At 38.0% G+C, this 5,346-nt stretch overlaps 1 long non-coding RNA gene across 1 annotated transcript; it reads left to right on the top strand.

Moving 5' to 3' along the window:
- The first annotated feature begins 1,328 nt into the window (after window positions 1-1,328).
- On the top strand, window positions 1,329-3,564 carry LOC127330210 (uncharacterized). The gene is made up of 2 exons (XR_007869189.2): window positions 1,329-3,254; window positions 3,329-3,564. It is a non-coding gene; the product is annotated as an uncharacterized lncRNA (long non-coding RNA).
- The last annotated feature ends 1,782 nt before the right edge of the window (window positions 3,565-5,346 follow it).

The raw sequence follows: 5,346 nt of genomic DNA, 5'->3' as shown, positions 1-5,346 counted from the left end.
TTGATAAAATATTTGGACAAGTTCTATAATAAGAAGGACCTTCCCTGGGTAGACCTGCTCTGGTTTGCACATTACCAGGATAAAGTACCTCATGAGGAGAAGCTCTGTGGATCTTTTTGGTGGCGTGATGTTATGAAACAGGTGGATAATTTCAGAGGAGTGGCAGCTGTAATCCATGGTGCAGGTGATACTATGTTGTTCTGGTCAGACAATTGGAAGGTTAATGGCTCATCTCTGCCAATGAGTCAAAGGTACCCTAGGTTATTCTCCTATGCACTATTCCCTAATATCTCTTTGGTGAAGATGTTTAATGAGGAGGATCTGGATTTGATGTTCTATTGGCCACTCTCTACACAAGCACATCAGGAGTTAATAGAGGTGAAACACATTATGCAGTCTAATCCATTGACACAGGCTAAGGATCAATGGGTATATGTTTGGGGTGATCATTATGCTTCTGCATGCTTTTACAAGCACATCCATGCTCATATACAGGTTCCTAGTGTGTACAGATGGCTTTGGAAATCATGTTGCATTATGAAGCATAAAGTGTTTGCTTGGCTATTAATCTCAGATAGACTAAATACACGTGATTTGCTCAAAAGAAGGCATTGGCATGTTACAGAGGATGAGCATTGTGTTCTCTGTCCAGGAAGAGTCTTTGAGGATCGTATTCATCTATTCTTTGAATGTAATTTCAGTGTCAGAATATGGAATTATCTGCAAATTGAATAGGATGGCAATGATGATATGCAACAAGTGTTAGCAGGGGCCAGGAAGAGCTTCTCCAAGCCTTTTTTCATGGAAGTGATAATTTTGGCCTGTTGGAATATCTGGTTACTTAGAAATGGGAGGATCTTTAATGATGAAGTCTACTTTTTCACTAAGTGGAAGGGGAAATTCATTCATGATATATCATTGCTGCAACATAGGATTAAAGTGAAGCACAAGGATAGGTTGCTCTCCTAGATTAGGTCTCTGCCTTAGAGCTTTTTTCCAGTAGTGACTTCTGGTGTACATACTCTTTTCTTTATTTTTCCTCATCCTTTGTACATAGATTATTTGTTTTAATATAATAAATTACTGTGGGGCTTTTTGCCTCACAGTCTTGGGTTTCAAAAAAAAATTGATTGCCAGCAGCTTTTGGTGTTGAAAAATACGGGCAGATACATTTATTACTGCCTTTTCTGATGGTTTCAAGGGGCTAGTGTAGTCTGGTAGATGTGGGTTAAGTATCTGGGATGGTTTCCTTCCTATTTCCATTTGGAAGATGCTACCACTTGTATGGTTGGCATAGCCATGGTCATATGCTTGATTCATCTCTGGATTTTGCCATTTCCACCAGATTCACTTGGTCTATGACCAAATGATGATCAAACAGGGTTTTCCACCCTTGTGTGTTTCTTTGTTATTATATTCGATTTGGTACATCGTCAAACATGTTTGATGTCAAAGATTGAAGACATCTTGACCATCCAATATTACTAAACATCTCCCGCTTGCCATCCAGCCATCCGTTATATACTTACCAAAACGAACGACAAAATCAGATCGGAAATCCTCACGGGAATCAATTTAACGGGAATCAATCACAGTAAATTTATTTACAACAGACAGAAATCCTCACGGGAATCCATCACGGGAATCCATCACATAAATTGCCATACATCACAGGAATGCATTCACATAAATTGCCCTACATCACGGGAATTAATCACAGAAAATCAATCAAATTTTTTTTTGCCATACATCACGGGAATCAATCACAGAAAATCAATCACAGAAAATCAATCACAAAAAATCAATCACAAAAAATTGCCATACAATGAAATTTGCCATCGGAGCACGCAAACGCAGCCTTCGGCATCGCAGCCTGGTCGTAAACCATACAACGAAATTTGCCATCGGAGGACTGCAACTGGTCGTAAACCGCTTCACGTTCTTCTCTCCAGCGTCGACGACGCGCTCCAGTTCTTCTTTTCAGCGTCCACGGCGCGCTCCAGTTCTTCTCAGTTCTGATTTTCAGCGTCGACAGCGCGCTCCAGTTCTTCTCTTCAGCGTCGACGGCGCGCTCCAGTCGTTGTCTGCCGGTGGTAATCAAACAAAGCTGCAATGTATTATGTATTAAGCTGGTATTATGGTACAGTTCTCTTCATAGGTAGAATGGTACAGTTCTGGTACTTTTTTTACGACCATGTATTCAAAACATAAATTAAGCTGCAAGGAATAACCTTCGTCTGATTCTTATAGGTTACTGGTTAGGATAAACATCTTGCTGATTGTAGCTCATTGCCTTTTTCGCAGCTGGCGGTGTTTTCTGTTCTTAGCATTAGCATTAGGTCTCAAGGGTCAAGTTTCTTCTCTTCTACTTTTGAGTTTTAACCAGGGCCAACAGAAATGGATCACAGTAATATTGCAGAAGAGAATAATATGATGGAAATAGCTGGCGTTGTTATGTACCCAGATATGTCATTTATGTACCCAGATATGTCATGGTTTTGAACAATTGCAATGCTTAATCTAATTGTTTGATTCTTCAGATAACTATGGTTTTACTGATCAAGCCAACACGCCTGAAATCAACAGGCTTTTGCATAGACCTAACATGTTTCAGACGTTTAGTTAATAGGGCATGGTATTAGCTAGCTGTGCATGAAATGGAGCGAATAAAACTGAAAGAATGAATAGGGTGAGTATTAGGTTGACCTATTCACATAAGAATCAGGACACCTTTATCAGTGAAAGTATTATGCATAAAATTTGTCTTTTTGAAGGTAAATATATTCACTTATCCAACGGTGTCACATTACATGTGTTTCTAATGGTTGTCTTTTTGAAGGTTTTTCTTCCTTATGCATCCGCGGGTCACTTTAACTTGTTCTCCATCGATAAGCATACATGTACTGTGTCTGTTATTGATCCTTGGTCCATGCCGCCATCGTCGGAGGGTAAAATTGTTCGGTCGCATAAGATGAAATTGATCTTACAAAGAATTGCAATCTACCTAACCGACGCACTTCCATTAGCACAGCCTGGTTGGGATGCCGATATATTTTTCTGGCCACGCACGTCGCCAACTGATATTCCGCAAAGTTCAAGCATGTGAGTATCTCTAGAATAAAACACATATGTTTTAATTTCTTCGGTAATTAAGATAATAACGAGTCATTTATCTACAGAAAGCGTCTGGTTATTTCATTTTTTATATTATGTTCTCATGGAATGGTAAAAAGTTGGTTCATCCAATATGCACGGTGGGTACTTTACGCTGCACTTTCTATTTTTTTCACTAAAACTATACATGCTAATGACAAGTATTGTTGTGCAGAATGTTATCGACCCGAGGAAGAATTTTTTGGTACGCTTGCTCAAGTACCATCAAAATGAAGCACTCGAAAATATTCCATACATTGTACGACATACTCTAAGGAGTATCGAGGAGGACATTTATTAAATATAAAATAGTTAATTAGTGGAGTACTTATTGCATATTCAAACGATGTCAATTATATGGTTGTTAAATATATTTCAGACTGGTTAGAATCTTATAAGTTTTTCTAAATATCTTGTGATTTTGATACACGTGACTTTTTGCAACTATTGTATTGACATAATGTGAGAAAAAAGAAGCCGTAGCAACGCACGAGCATTCAACTAGTGTGTGTAGCATGTCTGTGCAATGTTATGGACAAAACCATCTGATTTATCCTTGATTCAATGGTATAGCTCACTCCAGCTCCTAGATTGTGTTGATGTAGAGGATTGCTTATGTTTGTTGGTTTGGTGCTTGCCCTGCTCCTCCTAGCTGGCTTGTGCTGGTGCTATTCCATCTGCTTGTTCAACAGCCACTTCTTCTTGGTGGAAAAAGCACTGGAACTATGTTGTTCTGTGTTCTTGTTGTTCTTGTGTGTGTTCTTGTTGTTCTAGCTAGCTATGGTTGGTTGGTCGATGAATGGCTAGGGTTTGTGATGAAAAAGGTTTTATATGGGCATGTGTTGGCCTCCTTGGTCGACAGCAAGACATGGTGCCATTTTGGTGACTCCTCAGGTTGTGTGTGTGCTGGTGTGCATGCACGCATCCTTGTGAGCTGCTTGTGAGGTTTCCTGTTGGAACTTGTGAAATTGGTGGATCAGCTCCGGCTGGTTTGATCTTATCCTGCCTATTACCATTGTTTCTAATCTTCCAAGTGGCATTGCCACTTGGCACAATGTGCATCTCTATTTTCATTTTGACTAAGCAGGGATCAAGAGATGATCAAGAAGTTCTTCATCTACTGGTTGATCAAGAAGATCAAGAATATAGATAGGTTTAGCTTTGTTATTTCATCAATACATTGTAATTTTCCTTTACTTCTCTTTTATCATTTCTGAAATGATTATGTAATAATTATTATATTTGGATATTGTAAAGACAATGTATCTTGTGTGTGATGATCAATAAAGCTCAATGTTTCTCTAATGAGCTTATTGTAATATATTTCTATTCTTTTATTATTTGTATTATTCAAATATAATATTATTGTTTTAATTATTAATTGTCTTTATATTTTATGTGTTTTTTGGGTTTGAATTTCACTTCAAACTCATTTCAAATTCAACCACTCAACTATAAGTGTTAAACTCAAATGCTTCCCCTTGTTTCAAAACCCTAATTCAAAAGAGATCATGTCCAAGTTTGCCGCACTCTCGAAACCCTAATCATGTCTGGTGTCGAGAGAGAAACTTGTTCCCTCTTAGGTTTTATGCAATTAAGTGCGAAATTCCCCCTAGTTTTACGATGCAATGCACATCCATTTTCTAATTCTACCCTCAAACATCTGGAATCCTGGGATATTACAGCCTTTCCCCTTAAAGAAAAAACTTCGTCCCGAAGTTGTAGTTGGTAATACCTGAACAACTCTGGATATGCTTTCCTTAAATCTTCTTAACCCACACACATTAATTGCTAACTTCATTATTGCAATAACAACTTTATTATTGCCTCTCGAGCATATCTCCAACATTTATTTGCCACACACATTAATTGCTAAGTTCATCTTGTTCGCCATTGCCAAACTCGAGTGTCGTATATCTTTTTTAGACCCATTTTTCGACCTATATCAGAAGAGAGGTACCAATTGAAATTACATAGTATTTGAAATTTATTTCTTGAAATGGAAAAACTTGGTTGAAGTTCCCAAATTTATTTCTAGCCATGTATATACCCTCACAGTATTCCAATACCAACAAACCCCCACAGGTGATTTCCTCTTGTAATCATTATGAGCAATTTACTTTACTATCGTCCTAATGTCCAAGATCATTATTGTAACACCCCAAATTTCAAAACAAAGAGAAAATTAATTTC

Source organism: Lolium perenne, chromosome 2, assembly GCF_019359855.2.
Source record: "Lolium perenne isolate Kyuss_39 chromosome 2, Kyuss_2.0, whole genome shotgun sequence".
In the NCBI taxonomy this organism is placed as follows: Eukaryota; Viridiplantae; Streptophyta; class Magnoliopsida; order Poales; family Poaceae; genus Lolium; species Lolium perenne.
Note: the sequence above shows the minus strand (reverse complement) of the source record. Positions and strands in the feature narration are given on the sequence as shown.